Consider the following 24997-nt stretch of genomic DNA (forward strand, 5'->3'; position numbering starts at 1 on the left):
GTCACTCCATTTATTTAGATCTTTAGTCTCTTTCACGAGAGTTTTGTAGTTTTCCACATATAAATCCTACACATACTTTATTAGACCTTAACCAAAGAATTTCTTTTTTTGTTTTTACTACAAATAATATTATCTTTTACTTTCAAATTCGAATTGTTCATTGCTTGTATATAGAAAAGCTATTGACTCATAAATTTACCTTGTATCATGAGGCCTTGCAGGTATCAAAGGAACTATATCAGTTCATGAAAAGCTTCCTAAGGCTGCAGACGCTAAAGAGGATACGTGGGCTTTAGCAAGACACTTGACTAAAACTCTTCTTTTTAGGATAGAAGAGAACAGCAACCACAAAAATCCTGGGAAAGATGTTCTTTCTTCTATTTGGAAATTTAATTGATCTGTGAACACAGTCATAGGAATTGATAATAAATGAAGAAGGTATTAAATTTCATAGATTTATGATATATTTTGGATGTTATAATACCACTGAGATGGTACATTACAACCTAATGCACATTACATAACCTCATATGTTGAATGTGATTGGATATACCAGCTGAGCGTAATTAATGAATAGAAAGAATAGAAGTTGCTTTTTTTACTTAATATGCATTTTGGCCTTAGGAGAAAACTTAATTATAAAATTGTCAGGAATATTTCAGACGCTCCTTGGAGAAATACCTCACCAAGTAAAGGTCCTGAGAGGCTGAAATGCTTTTCCTGTTGGTCTGAGGTAGATTCATAAGAGCAGCACTAAAGAATGAGGAAGCAGTTTCACCAAGAGGCGAGCTGGACGTTTCGGATAGTCTCAAAATGTACCAGATTGATCACAGATCTGATCAGAGGCCATTGAGCTAACATATAAAACAAGATGCAAATGTTACGTGACCAATCAAAGATTCTGAGGGAGCTCAAGGTTCCTCAGCCCCGTTTCATCCCTCACAAGGAGGAGTGAGACATAGATATGCCCAGGCCACATACTTAATAGAATTTAGAGTTGCTCAGAAGTCAAAAACTCGCTTTTCTGTGTTTGACTCTTGTATTAGTTTCCTGGGTTGCTATAATAAGTACCAGACACTGGATGGCTTAAAACGACAGAAATGTATTATCTTATAGTTCTAGTCTAGAAGTCTAAAATCAGCTTGTCGGCAGGGCCATGACTCCTCTGAAACCTGCAGAGGAGAATCCTTCCTTGACTCTTCCTGGCTAGTGCTAGTGGTGACCATCAATGCTTGCGCTCCTCGGTGTGCAGCTGCATCACTCCAGCTTCTACCTACTTCATCACATGGCATTCTTCCTTTGTGTCTATGTCTTCACGTGGCCATTTTCCCTTTTTATACACCAATCATATTGACTTAAAGGTCCACCCTAATGACCTCATCTAAGCTTGATTACATCTGCAAAGACCTTATTTCCAAATAAGATCTCATTCTGAGATACTGGGGATTAGGACTTCAAGATACGAATTTGGGGGGACGCAATTCAACCCATAAGAATTCCCTTTGGATTCTCTCTCTCTCTTCCTTCCTATCCAGTCAGTGTGATAAAATAGGCCTGGGGAAGCCTCTTGGTCAGAAGGGTGCTGTTCTTATTCTGGAAAGACCTCGTAGTAGGAGGCAAGCTCTAACAAACTGGGGTCACCACCATTATTGACATTAGCAGACTATTTACTGGGCCTTAGGAAGAAGGACTCACTTTTGCTCGTAAGCCCAAGGGTAAGAGACTAAGAAACAATCTTGATATCAAGGAAAAGGCAACTTTTCACAACTCATATATTGACCAACTGAGCTGACTATAATAGGGAAGAGTTCCCTGGGCCTTAATGTCAATGCTCTACAAAATATAAGGATAGTTTTTTCCTTTTACAATCATTGTTTCTAGAGAAAGTCATTCCAGTTAAATGGGAAACTCTGCTGTTGTGCTCAGCACTTTGATAATTTTGGATGAGCAGAGGTAGGCCTGAGTTGGAGTTAGCTTGTAATAGCAAAACAGAGTCAAATGGCTATGAGTAATAAAGTAAGACAATTTTGAAGTTATCTAGGAAATCCAGGAGAAGAGACGGGGTGTAGAGGAAAACTAAAGGGAGGAGAAGAGGAGAGGGGAGCTATTAAGGTGCCTGAGGCTGAGGGATCAGGTAAATTGAACTAGGCAGTAAAAATTCTCTGGTAGTAGGAAGGTAAAAGAACCTTTTAAAATTTTCATATCACTGTGGTCAACAAAATAATAGCCACCCAAGATGTTGACATCCTAATCCCCGGAGCCTGTGACTATGTTACCTTACATGGAAAGTGAGACTTTTTAGTTGTGAGTAAGTCAAGGATCTTGAGATAGGGAGATTATCCTGAATTATCCTGTGGGCCCAATGGAATCACAAGAGTCTTTATAAGAGGGAGACAAGAGATTCATAGTCAGGAAAAAGAGATGAAACAAAAGAAGCAGAGGTTAGAGTGAAGCACTTTAAAGATGGGGAAAGGGATCATGAGCCAAGGAAGGAAGGCGGCCTCTAGAAGCTGAAAGAGACAAGAAAACAGATTATCCTCTGGAGCCTCTAGAAGGAACCAGACCTGCTGACAGCTTAACTTTAGTTCAGTGAGACTGCTTTTAGACTTCTGACCTCCAGGAGTATAGGATAAATATTTTTTTAAGCCACTAAGTTTGTGGCAATTTGTTACAGCAGCAATAAGTATAGGAAACTAATACAATCTAGGATGCCTCAATGTCAAATTTGACATTGTTTGTGTTGCTGTAAGGTATACTACTTGTCTGTGCCCTCCCAATCCAATCCGGTTTGTGAAATCTATCATACTAGTATATATTTTGTGTGAGTAAAGTTTGTATGTGTATATCTATGTGGCAACTGAGGAATAGGCTGAGGTTCATCACTAGATCAGTGTTATACAGAAGGGGACAGCAAATGTGCGGGCAGGAGCTCCGAGGCAGAGGTGACCCTGAATGCATAAGACCCCCATCGGCAGCCCAGAAATATCTGGGAGGTGTTTGGGGAGCTGGTGTTATGATAGAAGCCTGGCTAAAGGTACATTGCTCAACCTCTCTATAAAAGACACTTTTAATAGGAAGTTCTCACTGAAAGAGAAAGTCTAATGTGGAAAGAGAGGAGCAAGAATTGACTGGATCGTGATTTTCAGCCACATCTAAACTTTTATGTTTTCATAGATTCTCTTTGTTGAAATCATTTTGCTGTAGGAAATAAGTAGATTTGATGGACTGACTGACTGAGGTATGCAAACGTGAACTTCTTATCAAAAATAACTAATTTTGGGGGGATATAAAAAAATCTCCAAATCCATTTGCACCTAGTGTATAAGTGTGGTTTGGAATTCAGCAGTAGTAAAGCACCAAAAGTGGATACACATTTAAGCAGGAATTTATACACACTGGAAAGAGACTTCAGAAGTTATATGTTTAATATTAATTTTAAATTCTCTCCCTAGTTTATGCTATTTTAATCATCAGAGCATTTGAGGATAAAGAGTTTAATACTCTGGTGAAATATAGCCTTGAAAAGTTAGAATAAATTGAATTCCTTATTACAACAGTGAGCGAAAGATGGACATTTCAATGTATAGAAAAATGATTGCAACATGGTTCTGGATAGTTTGCGTTCATCTAGGGAAAGCATAAACTATCCTGTTGAATATGAATGTGTGTGCAGTAGATTTCGTGTCTGGGCTGACCTCCAGGTTGTGTATGATGAGACGAGGTTCTAAGACTCATTTCCCTGATGCCTATTCGGCATCCCCCATTTCATGCTGTTCCCTCTAATGTCTGGCATGGTGCCAGCAAATGGTAGGTTCAACAATTTAATAATTATTTGTTAAATCAATGAAGAAACTATAGCTGTGAGAGATTGGCATTTTTATTATTTGCTATAACAAATTCATTTCTTTCCATAGATTTAGAATAGTTTACAATTATATATTTTGCTCTGAGTCAATGTGCCATCTCTAAGTAAATATACAGGGATAATGTTGAATTAACTTCTAGGTAACTTTCCTGTTGCTGCTGTAACACATTACCTGGAATTTAGCAGTTTAAACAACATAATTTTGTTATTTTACAGGTTTGTAAGGGGAGCAGAAGAACCAAATGGGTATCAATGGGCTAAGATCAAGGTTTTGGCAGAGCTACATTCCTTCTGGAAGATCTAAGGGGAAATCTATTTCCTTGCCTTGTCTAGCTTCTAGAAGCCACCTGCATTTCTTGGCTCATGGCCCTTTTACTTTAAAGCCAGTAGCATGTAATCTTCAAATCTCTTTGACTCTGACCTTCTGCTTCTCTCTTATAAGGACCCTTCTCATTACATTGGGCCTTCCCAGATAATCCAAAATAATCTCCTTATATCAAAGTCAATTGATTAACAACCATGATTCCATCTACAACCTTCCTTCTTTCTTGCCATATAACATAACATATTCACAAATTCTAGGGATCAGGACATGGACATCTTTAGGAGTAGGGATTATTCTGCCTACCATAACATCTCAATTCCTCTCTCTTTCCTGGGAACTGAATCTCAGTACTCACTCAGCCACCCGCAGCCACCTCTCGTCCACATAGTTACAGGAGTAGGGCTCCTAGCAAATGTGCTCATACAATACAACACAATACCCCCACCCCACTCCTCCTCACAGGCCGCAGTTGATCGAACCAGAGATAGGCTTCTGACACCGTATGTGCAAATGATCATTTCCTAGATAAATCAGAGCTGGGAATACAATTCTAATTTCATTCTGACTAAATGATACAGACATGCAGAAAGGTGTAGAGCCACAGGCAGAGAGAAAGAAACTCCTGAAGCTTTTCCCAGCCCTTAGTTCTAGGTCATTGCTGAGGCTTGGTTGCAACCAGCACTTTGGCTCCAAGAGACACCCTAGAATTCTTATAATAATGTTTCCTTTTTCACTTAAGCTAGTCAGAGTACATAATTGTTAGAATCAAAAAGATTGTAACCAAAATTTTTATACAATATTGTTATTACTAATACCATACAGTGTAGGTACTTATTAATGACTGGATGGATAGATGAAAATACATAAGTAAGTGAAGCGATTTGCCCAACATCATATACTGGTTCATGGCATCGCTGAGACAAGAAGCTGGTTCCCCCACCTTCCAGTGCAATGTTGTCTCCTCTTCATTATGAAATGATTGGGTAAATATCAACATCAGCATAAGATCATTACTATGTTTTGAATAAAATCCACTCATGTACTTACACTATCAAGAAACCAATAAAAACATTCTGAAGCAAATTTACATTGTATTTAAAATTTGGCATTTTTTCTTTTTAAAGATTGGCACCTGAGCTAACATCTGTTGCCAGTCTTCCTTTTTTTTTTCTTCTCCCCAAAAGCCCCCAGTAAGTAGTTGTATATTCTAGTTGTAGGTCCTTTTGGCTGTGTTATGTGGGATGCTGCCTCAGCATGGCTTGGTGAGCAGTGCCAGGATCCGAACTGGCGAAACCCTGGGCCACTTAAGTGGAGCTACCGAACTTAACCAGTCGGCCACAGGGCGGCCCCTGGCATTTTTTCAACTAGAGAATTTCTACTTCTCTAAAATATCCTTTAAAATGAATCTTTCACAGATTTCTATTATTAAGCAATTGTCCCCTTCTCTGAAATGGCCTTCTAACCTATTGGGTATATTATTTTTCCACTGCTAGCCTGGAGCCGATGGCTCCATATCCTCCACCCCAAAGAAAAGGTAATTCCTGGCACTGTGGCAGTTTGCTTTCTGAGTCACTACCTGCTCAGAGAGACACTTATTTGATTCAGAGAAATGACAGATTATTTATAATTTCTACTGTTTCCATTTTTCTTTAAAATTTCAGTGTAACACTATACACCTTAAATATCTTAAAATTTTATTTGTAAACTATATGTCAATATAGCTGAAAAAATCTCAGTGTAGCATGCCTTATCCATAGCCAGGAATTCTGAGTGGTGAAAATATAGGAGAATAAATATGTAGGAGAAGTAAAACATTTAGTTTTTGCCTTGGTTTTTATTCGCAGGGCAGTGAACGTTCTTTACAGTAAACCGATGTATAGCAAGTTTCTGCCAATAACACATTCACATTGCAGCGATCCTCCACTGGGTCTCTATGTTGGCTATCCTAGAAAGACAACTGAAAGATGGTATCTCTATAGTCTATGGAGATAATCCAAATTCAAACTCAACAAAAATGTTATACAACACCAATAATTTGCAGAAGCTAGGAGGTATGCGGAGAAAATTTGATTTAGATCAGGTTCCTGCCCTCAGAGAGGTAACATTCTAATAGATGATACAGCCACATGGACAAATAGGACTTATTGCTAGTACATGTTTGAACCTGTATTTTACGATCTATGAGCCTAAATTTCCATCTGTAAAATTGGGGTTTGAGACTGAAAAAGTGGTTTTCAAAACTGTTATGCAGATCCCTAGATGTGTCTATTGGAAGTGTGATGGGAGCTATGGAAAGCAGTTTGGGGAAATTCAGTCAATTGGGCTTTAATAGAAAGCTAGATGTGAGAACTCCTGTAGTTGATATTTAAGCAAAGAACAATGGGAGCAGCAAAGGTCAATTTCAGATATAGGTATTTTCGAAGGCTCCATGGAGAAGGTGTCATGTGAACCTGATCTTGCAAAAACGGACTATCAACTGGAAAAGAGTGAGCAAAAAGGCATTCCACACACAAAGAATAACATGCACAAAGTTGAGGAGATGTGAAAGGGCAGGCACATTTTGAGAATGTGAAGTTAGTCTCCTCTAGATAATGTGTAAGGATGTGAGAAACAGCAGATGAGAGTGGAAACGCCAGGGACGTGCAGGACCATAGCTGGGTTTGGAAGATTATTTGGGAATCATTTCTTCCAGTCTCAGGGTTTTAGATTACATGTAGACGCTTATGACTTTTAAATGTTTATCTCCAGTTCTACTTTCTTTCCTAATTTCCAGGCTCATATAGCCAACTGTCCCATAACCATCCTCACTTGGACGTCTAATAGGTTTCACTAACTATAACATGTCCAAGGTCAAGAGCCTGTTCTTCCCTCAGTCTTTCCTAGGTTGGTAAATGGTGCCTCTAGGTGCAAATTGCTCAAATAAAAAAACCTATGAGTGATATGTGATTTCCTTATCCCTTATATCAAACTTATCTTTAACTCCCATAAGCATTACTTTTAAATTATATCATAAATCCATCCATTTCTCGCCACTTTTACACTAGCTCCTGGCCCAAATGATCATCATCTTTCAAATGGACTACAGTGATAGCCTGACACATTTCTCTGTTTCCAACTTGCATCTTGCATAGACTGGATTTTTGGCAAGTGAAATTTTCACGTCCATCCCCCTCACCTCCATGAGAAGCATATTCTTCCCCGCACCATGCAATTTGTTTGGTCAATAGACTATTAGTGCATGAGACATAAGTAGAGGCTCAAAATATGTTTATGTGTTTGATCTTGCCCTCTTCTGCTTCTGCCATTTCCATGAAAGGAACATGCCTTGAGTAGCTGCTGGTTCAAAGAAGATGAGAGACATGAGTATGCTTGAGCCCAACCCATAGCCAATCCACAAACACTTCAGAAATACATACTGCTAAATTTTGTATGCCCCTGAGTTTTGGAGTGATTTGCTTCTCAGTATTATTGTGTCAGTGGCTGGTTGATATACATCCCTACATTCTGTTAACCACACAGACATCTTCTAACACTTAGATAAAATCATGGCACTCCACTACTCACAATTTTATAATAACTGAAATCATGCTTAGAATAACATTCAATGTCTCCAAGGTCCTACATGACTGATTCCTAATGACCTCTTGCCTCTACACATCAGACACATGGCTTACACAAAGCAGGCTCCCACCTAAGGACATTTACAGCTGCAGTTCCCTCTGTCTTGATCTCTTTTTCCAGAGATATTCACATGGTTTACTCCTCTACTTTATTCAAACATTAGTTCTTCAAACAGACCTTACCTGACTAACCAATCTAAATGTCTCCTAACTCACACTTCAAGGAACTCTATTTGTTTACCCTGCTTTATTTTTATTTCCTACCACTTAACACTGTTTTAAAATATATAATATAGCAAAAGCACCAAAAGCAAAAGTAAATAAGCAGACTACATGAAACTAAAAGGCTTCTGCACAGCAAAAGAAATGATCAACAAAATAAAAAGGCACCCTACAGAATGGGAGAAAATATTTGCAAACCATATATCTGATAAGAGGTTAATATTCAAAATACATGAGGAAATCATACAGCTCAAAAGCAAAAAACAAGTAATCTGGTTAAAAAATGGGCAGAAGAACTGAATAGACATTTTTCCAAAGAAGATATACAAATGACCAACAGGCACATCAAAAGGTGCTCCAAATCACTAATCGTCAAGAAAATGCAAATCAAAACCACAATGAGATATCACCTCACACCTGGTAGAATGGCTATCATCAAAAAGCAAAAGATAGCAAGGGCTAGTGAGGATGTGGAGAAAAGGGAACCCTTGTACACTGTTGATGGGAATGTACATTGGTGAAACCACTATGGAAATCAATATGGAGGTTCCTCAAAAAATTAAAAATATAACTACCATATGATCCAGCAATCCCACTTCTGGGTACATGTCCAAAGGAAATGAAATCACTATCTTGAAGAGATATGTGCACTCCCATGTTCACTGCAGCATTATTTACAACAGCCAAGACATGGAAACAACATAAGCACACATCAATGGATGAATGGGTAAAAAGAAAATGTGGTGTGTATATATATATACAGTGGACTATTGTTCAGCCATAAAAAAGAAGGAATTCCTGCCATTTGTGACGACATGGATGAAACTTGAGGACATTATGCCAAGTGAAATAAGACAGAGAAAGACAAATACTGTATGATCTCATTTATATGTGGAATCTAAAAAACTCATAGAAACAGAGAATAGAATGGTGGGTCCCAGGAATGGGAGGGTGGGGGAAATGGGTTAAGGTGATCAAAGCGTACAAAATTCCAATTATAAGATGAATAAGGTCTGGAATCTAATGTGCAGCATGATGACTATAGTTAACAAAAAAAATTTGCTAACTATGCAAGGTGATGGAAGTGTTAACTAACCTTATTGTGGTAATCATTTCACAATATGTATGTATATCAAATCATCACATTACACCTTAAACCTACACAATGTTATATGTCAATTATATCTCAATAAGGCTGGAAAAAATTTTAAAAAGTATGATATATTTGGCTTTTGATTAATTTTGGGTGTCCCCCAATCAAATGAAAACTCATTGAGAAGTTGTTCTGTCATGTTCACTGCCCTATCTCCAGTGTCTAGAAAACTGCATGGCAAATAGTAGTCACTCAACGAACCTCTGTTAATTAGGAAGGAAGAAAGAGAGCATTTTATAGGAGAGATTAGTGAGAAGAAATCATATTTAGTCACAATAGTTAAGAGGCCATTATAATAGTTTGGGTGAAGGACTGGACAAGAGCAGAACGATTAGAAAGGAGGAGCGTATGAGACATTTTAGAGGTGGAATCCATGGAATTTTGTGGTTGACTGAATGTCATAACACACAACAGTGAGAAATCAAATACAGTTTCATGGGTCAAGTTAAGGAACCTGAAAGAATAATTATGATATTCATACATGAACTCGCTTCAGTAAACACCAGCTCTGTGTCATATACTATTCTAGGTCTTAGGAGCACAAAGATAAATCAGACATAGCCCCTGTTCTAAAAGTTGCTAACTGCCTATAGAAGGAGGTAGAATTTCAATAGAATGTGCTGAGTGCTATGATAGATATTTGCACGGGGGAGGGGGCAAAACACTTCCACATATAAAAACACAGATAGAAAACACAGAAACGAAAGCAGGTTTTCAAGAAAATGTGATGAGTTTGCTTCTAGTTATGATGGACTTGAGACTCAAAATGAAGATGCCCAGCAATTCACATCATCTGAAACTTGAGGGCAAGGTCTTGCCTTGCTGTATGTAGTAATCAGAGCTATCGACAAAGAACTTAATGGGTTGGAAGAGACCATCTCAGGAAAGTATTTAGAACAAAAGACTAGTGGCCTAAGAGCAGAACTCTGGGAGACTCAATAGTTAGGAGATGAGCAGAGAAAGAAGCCTAAGAAGAGGACTAGATAGAAGTTATAAGATATGGGAAAGGAAATAGGGGAGGGAAGTTGGGCTGGAGACAAGAGAAAAAGCAGTTTTAAGTAGGAAGAAATTGTTAAGATTGGAGGAAAATCTTCTAGAAGGTCACTCAGTTTGTGTTAGGACCAAGATAATAATGTAGCTATTCATACATCAACCCATCCAACAAGTATTTATTGAGCATTACTACTATGTATCAAGCATTGTGCTCAGCACTGATGAATATAAAGTTCATTCCCTCACATAGTCTTCAGGCTAGTTGGTAAGATAAGCATTAAACAAATCATCAAAAAACATGTATAATTACAAATTGTGATGATTCATATGAATAAAGTAAAAGTGCTAGGAGAATGTCTCCCAAGGAAACAGAATACTAACAAATCTGCTAATCCTTCTGGTCATGTGTTTTGCTTTTGTATTATAAAAATAACACTACTCTGGTTCTGCCTCTGAGACATTGGGTAGTTTCCGCAAGTACCTTGATTTCTAATCATTATCATGAGATATGGTGCCTGGGTTTCTCCACCCTCAGTACTTGCACATTCTTATTTTTTGCCTGTCAAGATAGGCTTCTGACATTTCTCCTGCCCTTTTTGTGCTTCTATCAACTCAGTACTGATTTATGACTTATTTCTGACTCTCAGTGCCTAGCTTGATTCTCAAGTTTTGTTTTATTAGCATTTCAGACCCACACAATAGACCATCCAAACAGGAGTACCATGGGATAGAAGCTGATGAAGGGCAGATAAAGCAAAAACAAAATGCTGGAAACTCACCAAGGGCAAGGAAGGAGAGAAAGTTTGCTTCAAACCTTCTCTCCTACAAACTTGTACCAAAATATGAAACTATGGCACCTAGAACATTTCTGATACTGTTAATATTGATGAAAAATGAATATATAAACTGGATATCACATGGTGTTATGTTGGGTGAAATCTTCAGAATAGAATAGGAAAGAGTTATTTGGTTACTCTCATAAAGACTGGCCAGCCGTTCACCAAAACATTTCTTCTTATTTATACATTTCCCAGCCTCCCATTAAGTTAAGTGTAGTGGTATGACTGAGTTCTAGCCAATGAATTATGAGAGGATGTCATATGTGCTCCTTCCAGGACCGGTCCATAGCATCTTCCACACTGGATTCTCCAGATTCTTTCTCTCCTGATTGAAGCAGCAGAGCCTGATGACTTTGAACTGCATTTATTGAAAATGGTGGATCCATGAGATGGAAGGATCCTAGGTCCCTCAATCACCATGTGAAAGAGAACCAGTTGCTAATGAGAAAGACCTGTTTTGGAATTTATGTGAGTAAGCTTCTATCAAGCTTGAGCCATGATATGTTTTGGGATTTGTTTACTATAGGAGCTAGTAGCAACTTACTTGAAAATGTTACTAAAAACAATAGCAAATATTTATTGAGCTCCAAGTATAAAACAAAATCTGGAAACAAAAGGTAGTGACAGAAATTGCCCTGGCTGCTAGAGCTGGTAAATAGGATAGAAATAGTGTTTCAAACTTTGATGTCTTTTCACTACACACCAATTGAAACATGCCTCATGTAGTTTAGAAAGAAAGCATACTGTGTTTAGAACAAAAAAGTGAGAACAAGATGCCCAGGTGAACAGCTTCAGATCCAGACAGTCTAAAGGACCATGATAATGGTTGGTTTGAGTCAGTCTTAAATCAATGTGATTTATGCCTGAGTCTGTCTCTCACTAATAAAAGCCCCGTATTATTCAAATTTGCATCCCTCTTTCCCCAGCGCCTTGTTCGGTATCTTGCAGATAGTGGCTGTCCATTGAATGACTTTACAAATGAATTGTCTTGAATACAAAGTACAAAGATCAAGACTGTGGTAAATTGGTTTCATATCCCTGTTCCTTCTAGATTCATCCTCCTGCAAATTGTCCTGTGTAGAAGCTCAAATCTGAAACTAGCTTTTAAGACATTTAAATTACTTTTTTAAAGTGACAGTTTAGTTTATAACAGTTGTAGCTTTCTGTGCTTTTAAAATCGAATAACCCATGTACAGCTCTTAGCACAGCACCTAGGACATGGCAATTTCTCAATAAAACAGTAACTGTTATCATTATCCTCAAGTTATATTGTGAGCTCTCTTTCATATTCTCCCTTTGGACATCTTTCCTGCCTAATGCTGGTGTTTTTTAAAAACTTTATTGGGGTATAATTAATACTTTAAAAAGTTATATTTGATGTATATGTTTTGAAGGGTTTGGGCGTATGCATACACCTATGATACCATCACCATAAACAAGGTAATAAACATAGCCATCTCCTCTAAAAGATTTCATGTGTTTCCTTGCTCTTTTTTTTTTTGTGGTAAGAACACTTAGCATGAGGTCTACCCTCTTAACGAGTTTTGAAGTGTACAATACAGTATTGTTAACCATAGGCTATATATAGCTATATATGTAACTATATTAACTATGTTGTACAGCATATCTCTAGAAAGTATTCACCCTGTATAATGGTAACTTTATCCCTGTTGATTAGCAATTCCCCACCTCCTCCTCCCCCAGTCCCTGGCAACCACCATTCTATTCTCTGCTTCTATAAGTTTGGCTACTTTAGATAACTCATAGAAATGGAATCATGCAGTATCTGTCCTTCTGTGTATGGCTTATTTCACTTAACATAATGTCTTCCAGGCCCATCCATAGATAAAGAAAATGTGGCTTATACATGGAGTGGAATATTCAGCCTCGTGCTGGTCTTTCTAATGCATGACTGCTACTGCTTTGCTTTATCTTCTCTAGTTTAATTTATTTGCATGTTACCGATGCCAGACACTCCGCTGGGCACTCTACATACATTAACTCATTACTTCTCACTAAAAGAGTTGTTTTGTTTATTTGTTTTACAAATGAGGAAACCAGGACCCATAAATTAATTAGCTTGTCCAAGATCACATAACTCTAAATGGTGAAGTTGGAATTTAATTCTGTATGACTACAAAGCTCAAGTTCTCTCCACAGCATCAATGACTGATTTTTTCTTTAAAGAAAAGATGCAACCATTATTAATTCGCTAATTTAATAAAATGGAATATAGAGATTCAAGGCTGGAAGAGATCTAGTCAGTGGTGAGTTGGAGCCAGTTTGTACCAATTTGCAATAGTAGATTGCATGCATCTCTTCCCAACTCTATGTTAGTGGCATCATGTTGATAGCTTGAAAGCAGCCATGACAGCTGGTATTATTTACACCATGGAAATTGGCAAATGCTACAAACACCACAAATCAAGCCTTCTTATTTTTCCTTTTTATCAACACACTATTGGATCTAACAGTACAGACTATTTGTTTTGTGTATGAGGAAACTGAAGTAAGAGGGAGCTAATGGCTTATCCAAAGTAACAGAGCTATTGTGTGGCCAGAATGGGGCCATAACCCAGGTTTTCTGACAATCAGTATAATGATGAAGCTGCTATTACCTCCCTTATTTGGATAGAAGTGTGTGTGTGTGTGTGTGTGTGTGAGAGAGAGAGAGAGAGAGACAGAGACAGAGAGAGAGAGAGAAAGAGAGGGAGAGAGAATGAGAGAATCATGAAGTGTGTGGTAATACAAAACATTACAGACTCTGCATTGGAAGGAAAGTTGAACATCATCTAATCCAGACGTTTGCAGCAGTAGCTACACACTGGAATTACGTGGGGCAATTGTTAAAAATATCAATTTCCTGAACTACATACTGACTGAGACACTCCAGGCAAATCTGCATGTTCAATATGAATCTCCGGGTGCTGTGAAGCGCCATAGAGCGGCATTCGGGAATTGCTTTATATATCAATTTTATATCACACGGGTGAAACCTCTCTACATAATTCATGCTTTTAATCTTTATGGGTTTAACCTTAACCTCCAAGCTTTAAGCAGTTCATTCCCTTAAGTCAGTTTTTTGTGTTTGTGGCATAAGTTTCGAACATTACAATGCAGAACAAGTTTCCAGAAACTAATTACTTACAGTTTTTTAAAAAGAAAAAAATGTAACAAGTTAGTATAACAAAGAGTACATTTGTTCTTGGGGGCTTTACATTCACTGTCTTCTTTGGGACGCAGGAAAGGATTATCAGAAAATGTTTGTGCATGTGGTTGTGTGTGCAGAATGGGAGCGAGGGTGGCCTCGAGAATGGCCTCATTTCAGGACGCTCTGAGGAGCCTGGAGTGCTCAGGGATGCCATGCTTTGGCACTCAGTGCAAAGGCATGGAATGTCCCACTGAAAGAAGCCAGTCGTGATTACTGGCAGGGGGAGCAATAAAAACAGAGACTTTGTTCTCAAAAGCTTGCTGAAAGCATAACATTGGGCTATTGAGACAGCTCAGTCTCTCATACACACTCCCACTTGGCTTTGCCAAGGTGCAGGGCCGCCCTGCTCAGCCCAGCGCACAGAGAATTGCTCCCTCTGAAAGGAACCAAGTAGCTCACAGACAGCAATAAAGTTCTTGAAAGAATGTGGCGAAGAAAAGTTTTCAGTCTTTAATTTGTTTACAATTTAAGCCCAGGCTTTATCAGCAAAGATGACTCGGAGGCACTCAGAATTAACTGAGGGTATTTTTTTTAAATCATGCCAAGCTCAAAGGATATCAGTAGCTGCAAGTACATGGTTTTCTCTGGATTTCTTGTTTCTTTTGAAAAAGTATCAATGGAAGTTATCACGTTTATAAAGTTGAGGCCTATAGCCATGAAAGATGGCTCCCAAAATACTCCTGGTGGTTGGGAGAGCTATATACCTCATTGTTATGGCAAACAGTATGAATTCAACTCTGGAATCTCAAGTTTGTTAGATAGTCTAATGAATGAATAAATAAATGGATGTTCTAATTAATGAACACAAACCGGTCATCTACCTGTTGATAGTACCTGAAAAGCAAGCAAGAAGAAACAATACATCCCAAAATCCTCACATAGAGGAGGAAATATTGATCCATTAATTCATTCATCAAAAGTTTACTGAGCATTTACTATGAGCTAGACCACGTAGACTGCTGGGAGTGCCTGTCTCCGTGGTTCTCAAACTTGAGCATGCATCAGAATTACTTAGATGGCTCAATAAAACACACATTACTGGGTGTACCCCTGGAGTCTCTGATTCATTAGGTCTGGAATGAGGCCTAAGGATATGCATTTCTAACAAGTTCCCAGGTAATGCTGATGGTCCAGAGACCACACTTTGAGAACCACCCACCTAGTACAAGAGACCAACAAGTAAATGATTACATTTCACAGTGATAGGCAGTAAATGTCATGAAGGGTTCTGTGGCAGCAGAGAGGAGGGGAACTTCATCCAGCCTTGTGATGAAGGGACCAGAGGATGTGGTCAGGAAAGGCTTTCCAGAAGTGATAACATTGACTGAGTCTTGGAGACCAAATGGGCTTTTTTGTCAGGGGAAGAAGAATTGGTAAGGTATTCCAGATAGAGGAAATAGCATGTGTGAAGGCACAGGGGTGAGAAATGGCATAGTGGTTTCAGGGAATGGCAAGTAGTTTGTGGCAAGAGTCAGGGTGGATAACAAGTATCCATCTACAACACCTGGCACAGGATGTTGTCAGAGAAGAGGTTGTGTAAATAAATGGAGTTGCCCAGCACTATAGTAAGTACCATGGGAACTCTAGAAGGATAACACGTGATCCTAGGCTCAGCTTTCAAAGAGCTGTCAAAATTGCTCAGGAAAGGAGAGATGATGCATGCAAAATGAAGCAGCAATTCATGAGAGACCACAGGTCAATACAGTAGACACCAATAGGAGGCTACCAGGATCACAGCGATTTCCTGTCTCCTCTGGAAATGACCCACAGCCCAAGGTCCCCAGTGGTAGGGTCTATTTTAAGTGATTCTGCCCCAGGCCATACCAGATTTTTCTGGAGACAGGTGTCTGAAGCAAGCAGGCCGATCAGAGTGCTCCTCTAGAAATATGTGAAATGAAATTGAGGAGAGAACATAAATCCTCTGGTAGGAAGCCTGTGAGATGTGCAGCACAGGAACTATTGTTGCCATGTTTCCCAGAATGTGGAAGAAGCTGAGAGAGAAAAGGTGCCATGCCAAGGGAAGCAAATATGAGAGAGGGACAGAGTACCGGCAGCATTTGAGCCTCTGATTGCAAATGTCCCTAAGGCCCAGCTGTCCTTGATCTTCCCACCTCTTTTTGGTATATTAATTTCCTCATTAGCCTTCCAGTAAATTTCTCTTTTTGCCTTAGCCAGATCAAGCTGAATTTCTGGCCCTTGCAATCAGATCAGTTGTGACTGCTACAATCAGCAATCTCTCGGAATTCGATGCATGAAATAGACACGGAATGGGCCCACCATCCATGGGCTGAACCTGCAGTAATGGCGGCATGGAGCCAGTGGGATTTGACTCTGCATCAACACCCCTGGGCAGGATTTAGTCAAAGATAAGGGAAAGGAGGCCCTGTCAAATGGAGGGAATAGCATAGGAGAAAGTGTGCTGTTAAAGATAAATGTGGTTTCAAATGCTGGAGAAGAGGTCAGCCTGGCTGGACAGAAGAGTTCCTCTAAAATGGGGATGTTAATTCCTTGCCTTGATGCGAAGCATCAAATATGGAGGGGCTCGAATGTCAGCTTCAGAGGTTTGGGCTTTCACCCGGAAGTCCTGGAGAACCCCTGCGGAAACAACAGGAAGGAAGTGGGCTTCTTTAAGAGCATTGTCTCATGATAGATTTTCTTTTCTTTTTCTGGTGAGAGTTTTTTCCTCACTCTTTTTCTTTCTGAGAACAGGTTTTTTTGTGGAAGATGCTAATTGCCAGCCAGCACACAGTACATAGCAGAGCCACATCAGAGGATTGCTGGGGACTGAGGATGGGCAGCCGGGCTCACCCTGGGACATAGAGGTGACAAGAATAGCAGTGTGAGGCGTGGCCACAGGGAGACTATAGGCCTCTGAGTGCTGTAGTGGAAAGAGCACTGGGCTAGGAATCAGAAGGTCTGCCCATAGACAATTCATCTTGCCTCATTGAACCCCACTTTCCTCATCTCTAAAATGGGGATGTTAATTCCTTGCCTTGTAGTCCTTACTGGGTGGCTATGCAGAGAATTGAGAGAAAATGTATGACAGAGCCTTCTGCACTGCCAATGATTGTACAACCGCTTGTGAAGGATGCTGCACGATTTAGCCCTTCGTTTCAGGAAATCTGTGCCAGAGCTTTTCTGAATCATCCCTTGCCGTGCACTTTCATTGGACACCTGCAGTATTGCCCAAGCAGCCATCTCACTTTAAAGAGATGCTTTCCCCTACATATTCTAGGCCAGCCCATCCTTCGTAAGGCTCTTCTTTTTTTCAGCTCAGACAAGCCGCAATTACAAATTACTTTCAAGACATTTGAAATTGACTGGGGAAGTCTGCACATGCTCTGGTCCACGGAGACCATGTTTGCTTATCAGGTTGTCTCCTCTTTATTAATGTGGTCCCAGGTTCCCTTTCTGTAAGCAGCTCCTTCTCTTTTATGGGAGGGAGCCCTGTCTTGCAACTGACAATGTGCTTCCAGGAGCCATTCGTCTTTTTTTTCACGCACACTGCATTTAGAATTCTCTCATGTTGCACACGGGAGAGTGCACCGACTGCAAATCCGCAGGGGCCAGGCCTGATGCTGGGAGCAGGGCACACCTGTCTGGCACTGCCAGTTCCGCCCTGCTTTATTCAGAGATGGAGCTGAATGCTCTGAACATCTTCAGTCCTAGAAGGTCCTTGTCAATGCTGTGATCTATATGTGCCTTCAGAGAAGCATCGAAGAGACCCGTCCAAATTGCGTATCTTCCTTTACATGGATGAAGGAAGAGGGGGTGCCAGCTACAGGATGGCTACAGTGCCTTTAACCATAACAGGGATGTGAGGAACGCTGTCACTACCACACTTTACTGCCTGCGCTCTTCTCTACGCCTTGTCATTGGCAAGGTTTCCGACTTCTTCGTCCTTTTAAAGCTTTACAGAATGCGATAGAAGAGAGATTTCAATTGTAAAGTAAAAAGGCACTCTGTCACTTTTATCTTCACTGATTCAAATCAGCACATGTCTCGAAACTTTTCTGTTATTGGGCCTGCATTTTAATAGGACAATTCTGAAAAGTGCCCATTTTCCTAATTATTTCAGAATTATGTGGACAGTAATTACCATCTTCCATTAGCAGCACTAGTGGTGGTTAGGACAAATTTCAAATGTATCCAGCAAGTGCTTTACACTAATATGTCTGCTTCATTAACTTCAATCAAAAGACAGCAGTGGCTCCTCATAGCAATAAGTTTGCTTTGATACATTCTCATCAAATATTGATCTGAATAGTCTGGAGGAGTGCTTAGCTGGGCTGTGTGAAATTTATTTACTGAATACATTATTTCTATCCCCAAACTGCCAGTTGCTATCTCAGAAAATCTATTTTTTTCATGTTAAAACTTTATTAACATTTAGGAAATCACTATTTTGGGGGGCCATTAATTCAGCTCTGTAAAAATGTTTTCAGTGCAAAATCTTCAACAGAAAAGGAGAGGATCCAAAATTGTATCAGATAATAGATTTTCTTTTCTACTTGGCCAGAAAAGAAATTTTTTTTTCAGAGAACCAAATATATATCATAGTGACTGCCAGTTGATCACCCCCTTCTCAAAACCAGGTTTACCCAAATGTGATTTGTGTGGCATGAAGTTACAAGAGATTTTGTTAAAAAGAAGACCATTTGTAATTTTTTGGAAACTCTTTAATAGGGAAACAGACTTCTGGTGTTTAAAACTTCACCGATTCAGGAAAGAGTGGATATTTCTCTTCGAAATGTATGCATCATGGGGCTGAGTGTCCTGTTTCACATGGACTCTTCTGTTGCAGCTGAGGCCTGTGAGGGTGGCTGAGCAGTGAACGGAATACAGAGCAGGAAAAAGAGCCTGGCTGAAGAGTTCTGAAGGAGGAGATAGGCGAGGTTAGTAAATAGGTTCTGACAGTCCTGTAGAACCGACAAGAGACAAAGCACCAGGCATGAAATGGGAATTAGAAGGCCATTTAGCAATTCAAAATGGCAACCCAATCAGCAACTGAGAGTTGGCAGGAAAAGAAAAATCCAGAAGATGCTTCCCACCTGATTTCACTGTAGATTTGAATGTGAGGTCACAGGAGCGTACAAAGGAAGGCTGTCTCTGAGGGGGAAAAAAAAGAAGGGGAAAAAAAAGACAAGCAAGACAAGCCATTTTCCCAGGAAAGAGGGACAAAATCTCCATTAAATGCTGTGTATAGTGACTGAAGGGAGAGTCAGTTGACTCTAAGTCATTAGGTGTATTGGGGTTGCAAACCCTGAGATTGCCTGGAATTCTCTGACAAATATTTACCGGTTACCTACTGTGTGCTAGGTTTTTGTTGCTAGATGCTGATGATCAGAACATGATTTCAAGATTGTGTCTGCATCCCTGAAAATTGATATGTTCAGCCCCGTTGCCTGTAAGAGTCATCAAGAAGTCTGCACCATTACCTTCTCATCTCCATTTCTGGTGCCCAGATGAGTCCTTTCCCTGACTCCTGACTGAGATATGGCTGGACACAGCCTGCAACTGCAGCAGTCGCCCCTGTCCCTCAAAAAACAGAATGGAGAAGCTTAACGCACGTGGGGCCAGAGGCTGTTGTCAGACTCTAAGTCGAAGACTAGCCCAGGTTCCAGATGCACTCCAAAGTCCATTTGGGAAAAAAAGAGTCCTGCACAAGTATTCTCAGCCACGCACAGAGAGGGCCGCCTTGGGAACTGCTCCTCCAGAGGCAAAGGATGCAAATAGGGTTTTACACCTTTATGTCTTATACATATAAATAGCTTTACACATAACAGCCCATTTGCACGTATTAGCACACTAAATGTCCAGGATGGGTAATGTGGCCCCTATTTTGCAGATATGGAAACTCCTCCTCCAAAGGTTAAATGACTTTCCCAAGGTCATACAGCTAGCAACATTCAGAGTCAAGACTCAAACGCTGATTTCCTGATTCCAAACCAGGCACTCTTTCAATTATTCCATATTTCACATCCGTCCAATATCTATTTATAATTCAAATGTGTATGACATATATATAATGTTGTATGCTTACACTGTTTATATATGTCAACACGCCTAATACGTCTATGCAGCTATTTGGTAATTAATAGAATACTTGCCATTGTTTATTGAATGGTTACTTTGTGGCCAGTGCTGTATTAGATATTTTAGAGCTTTATCTTATTTAGTCCTCATATCCCTAAGAGATATGTATTCTGATTGTCATCTTACAGATGAGGAAACTGAGGCTCAGAAGATGAAATATTTGGTTCAAGGGCACATAATGAATGTGAAAGTCTGTGTCCTTTCTATTTTATAATACTGCGTCATTTCTCTTTCTCGCTCTCTCTTTTTCCTTCGCTCCCTTCCTCTTTGTCCCTCTGTCTTTCTGTCTGTGTGAGTCTGTGTGCCTCGCCTCATGGCCATGTAGACTTGTGCTGCGCAATTTTATGCTGTAATCCAATAAGATATCAAATGCAGACGTAGCATGAAGTGGTAGACAGGCAAACACAGGACAGACAAGGGTAACAGCGTCCTCTTGGGCCATTTTAATTATTGAGCTGAAATCAACGTTTCTTGTTTGCTCTTGGCAGTTCTGAAAAAGGTCTTGCTGAAAAAAGAAATTTGAAAAGAAAACTTTGAGAGGAGACAGACATTTTGCCTGCCTGATAAGAGGCAGTTTGCTTCAGAGCTGTGGGGAACAATGTGTTTAAAGGTGGGAAGACAAGCTAAGATTGACAATGGGAGCTATATATTTGTCTAGAGAGGTAGAAATTTTAAAAAAGCATGAGAAATTATTATAATAAAAGAATACTAGTAATTCAGTATAGAATTGTGCTGTATGTTGTGGAAAACTAAATGGGAAACATTGCTTGTTACCTTGCTGTTACTTTAGAATTACACTGAGAATCTCCTGAAGGTTTATAATTATAAATCCAAAGGATCATTATACTGCATTAGAGCAGATAATTCCTGACCTGATTTTGGATCAAGGTGAATTCAGCTTCTTTTCATCAAAGTGTAATTATCCTTTATTCAAGCCCTTTCCAGATCTAGATTCCCTTTGATAGAAGGGGAAAGAATGCATTCTTCCTAAAATAATACGTATATTTATTAAATACCACAGATCCTTATTTGTAAACTGAATTTTTGCTTTCCTGGGGTCACTGGAGGATTGTACTCCGTAATTGAACAATGCCTTAATGAATGTAATTTGGTGGCTCCACTTGCTAATGTGACTAGTTCCTACTGTTTATTTCATTTCAAAATTGGACGCGATCAGATATGGAAACATAATTACACTGTGTAGAAATAAGCCCCAAGATTTCCAGACCTGACAGAAGAAAGCTTGTGGGCATGTAATTAAGAGAGAGGGGAGAGGTTGACCTACTTTTTCTGAGTTTCAGGGATCAACCTGTATATCTGACTGTGGATCAATTCATCTCCTTGTCTATTCTTCTCCTAATAATCCTGACCTCATTTTCTATTGTTTGCACTAATGAATTAATTTGTAGTCTAATTCTGTTGATTTAGAAATCCAAATAAATGAGAGATTTTGAAGTGTCAATTAAGCAATCTGTGGAATTCCTATCACAAAGATTGCTTTGTTAGCCTCATTCTGCATTCAGTATGTGAAATTAATTTGGGGACAGGGGTAATGGGAGGAAACGGGTGCCAGTTACAGGGTCATTGCAAGGGATGATTCAACTTAGAAACTGTCAAATGCCACACATGAAAACTAGGAGTCTTCTTTATTTTAAAGAACTATCAATATTGAAATTAATCATCTGGAAACATTCAAAATTCTTGATGGCTCTCCCATTCATAAAGAATAAAGATGAAATTCCTTTTCTCTGCATTCAAGGCCCCATTCTAATTTCCAGGAAAGGAGAAGTTTGTTGGAAATAATTTGTCTGTGAGGCCTATGGAACATCCAAATGGAGACGTCCAGTAGGGTTTTATGAGTCTGAGGCCCTGGAGAGATGTCTGGACTAGGATCAACCTGAGAGTTATTAGCATACAAAGCAACATTTTCTAATAGAACGCTCTGTGATGATAGAAACATTCTATAATTGTTCTGGCCATGTCCACATGTTATTATGAATATTGAGCACTTAAAGTATGGCTAGTGTGACTGAATTTTTACAGTTTATTTGATTTTAATTAAATTAGATTTAAAGAGTCATACCTGACTAGTGGCTACCATAGTAGACAGCAGAAAGATAGAGGAAAATTGAAGACAGTGGAGGATGAGACTGCTCACAGAGATCGTGTAGAATAAGAAGGGAAAACAGCCTAAAATAGGACTGAGGGGAATAAATGAGCATTTCAGGGATGCGCAGAGAAATGAACCCACAAAGGAATCTGATTAGGAATAGTCATAGAGCTGTAGTGGGAACCCAGCAGGTCAATAGACAATGGAGAATGGAGTTGCCAAACAGGGAGGCCAACAGTGTCAAATGCTGCTGAGAGGTCAGGTAGAATGAAGATTTCACAAGGACCACAATTTACTCTTGCAATAGTTGCAAAATGGGTACTAAAAGATACCCAGAGTGTGTCCTCCTCAAAGGGACATAAAATGCTTTGGAAATTACTATTTGTTTTTAAAATATGTCTAAGATTTTGTTTCTGAAAATGAAAATTCTCTTCTAGTTGAGTTGGTCTGCGTACGGTACATTTTCAAACAGGTGTTTGAAAACAAGTAACTCGATTCAGTCAATGCCCCGCTCGGTGACAGGATGCTAATGAGTACTTTTCAAAGTGACCACTTGTTTGATGAAATTTAACCATTTGACGTCTTTTCAAAGCAGTTTATGTGCTGTGTGGAACTAGCTATAAACTTGTCTTGAGGATGGATGTGGAAACTGTATTCAGCGAAAAGCCCAGAGCAATAACATGGGTATTTTCGTGACCACCTATTGAAGTCCTCGAGGCCTAGGCTGTGCATCTCTGAAAGGAAAGCCCTTTGAAATCAATGCCCATGTCTTTCAAGCACTGCCTGAACCCTCTTTGAGTTGTCCATCTGCCATTTCTTTCCTTGACTAGTTTGAATTCTTTACAATACCACGTAAAATCCCCACGGTTCACTAACTTTTAAAGAGCAATATTTCTTCCCCACCTCATTTTGTGACGACTCACACAATGAAGCCACACAACTTTATCTTGTCTTGAGCTCCAGAGATTTCAGTTGAGTAGAAAATAAGCCATATAGATCTCTCCTCAAAAGCATTCATTGTGCAACAGTCATTCAAGGGGAAATACGAATACAGACGTTTTAATTCACTATCCAATCACTCCTAAGCGATATGTCCAGAGAGCTCTGTTTAGTAAGCACAGCTCGAAGATCTGTTTTCTCATTTCCCAAGTATATGCACTCCAATAGCTTCTCCCTGCCACTCATGGTCTTCCCTGGTGATTTACTCCAACTGCTGTCTGACCCTGATGAATTCAGTCCACTTTCTTACAAACAGCAGCTTCACAAAAGCGCTGGGGTTTGACAATTTGAAGCTCTTCTTTTAGCAGAAGTATTACCATGCCCTCTGCAGTGTACAAACCAGAGCAAGATGTGTGAATCTTTCTGGAAAGCAGAACCTTATTCCCTGGAGCCTTCACATGGAGATGCTAGCGGATGTGGAGATTTAAACAGGAAAAGATATTCATTCCAAAGATGATGGAGGGACAGGACAGAAGATCAACAAGAAGCTACTACTGCTTTGGGATACGCAGTTCTACAGCCGTGCTTTTATTCTCTCACTAAAGGTTTCTCAATGTTTCTTTGATAGGAATATGTCTAAAATAATATTATCAAGCTCCAGTGTAATTGGTATGAATTTTTACCAGTGTACTTCAGGGCTGGCAACTTTTATTTTTTTCTTAAAATCAAATAAATCTAATTTAGCCCCCATCTCTTACAATTGATAGGAAATTCAGTCTCAGCCGTGTTTTGGGAAACTCCTCCTCCCCAAGGGATTATGCGGGAGACAGAAGGGCTATTCAATCCAGAAAATGTGATGGTGGGCCTCTGGTCTTTAGTCCATTGTGGCCCTTGCTCATGGCCATCCTACCTCATTCAAACTCAAGTGGCTCTTCCCCTTCATGTCAAGCTTAAACACAAAAATTTGACGGTGCTCCCAAGCTGAAGCATCCAATGTCTAGTCCCCACCACCCCCACCCCCCGCCAATCATACATATAGCCATGCCCACTTTGGAGATTTGCATGGAAGCAGAGAACAAGTATCTTCTATTCAAGGAATTCGGTACCAAAACTAAAACCCAAATCCATTTGCAATCCCTAGGGGAGTCCACTGAGTATCCCAGGTCAGGTCTCTCCTCACTTTTGGTCCAGGAACCAGCTTCCTTCTCTTCAAGTCCAGCATGATCCCTTGAAGGATCTAACATTGAAACCTGCAAATGCTTAACTCAGAGGAGGGGAGAAGTAAGGGAAGCCCAGCCATTAGCCATTGGAGCTCAACCATATCAGACTTGGTGCTCCCTTTTCTGACAAATATTTTGTAATGTCCTTTTTACTATCCTGAAAAGAAATTCACCCATAATAAAATCTACATACTCACATAATTAAGATAAAGAATATAATGTAATACTAGAATTGGATCATAAAGGGGAAATTAAAAGAAATTAATAATGAGTGAAAACGTGTTAGGATAAGTAATAATGGTCTAGACAGATTTGTAAATGGTGAGGGCAAAAGGAGAAACAACCTTGATTATAATGGGAATAATATGCCAAACAAATTACACTTTCCAAGATTGGAAAAGGTG

Source organism: Equus caballus, chromosome X (genome assembly GCF_041296265.1).
Source record: "Equus caballus isolate H_3958 breed thoroughbred chromosome X, TB-T2T, whole genome shotgun sequence".
NCBI classification, from domain to species: Eukaryota; Metazoa; Chordata; class Mammalia; order Perissodactyla; family Equidae; genus Equus; species Equus caballus.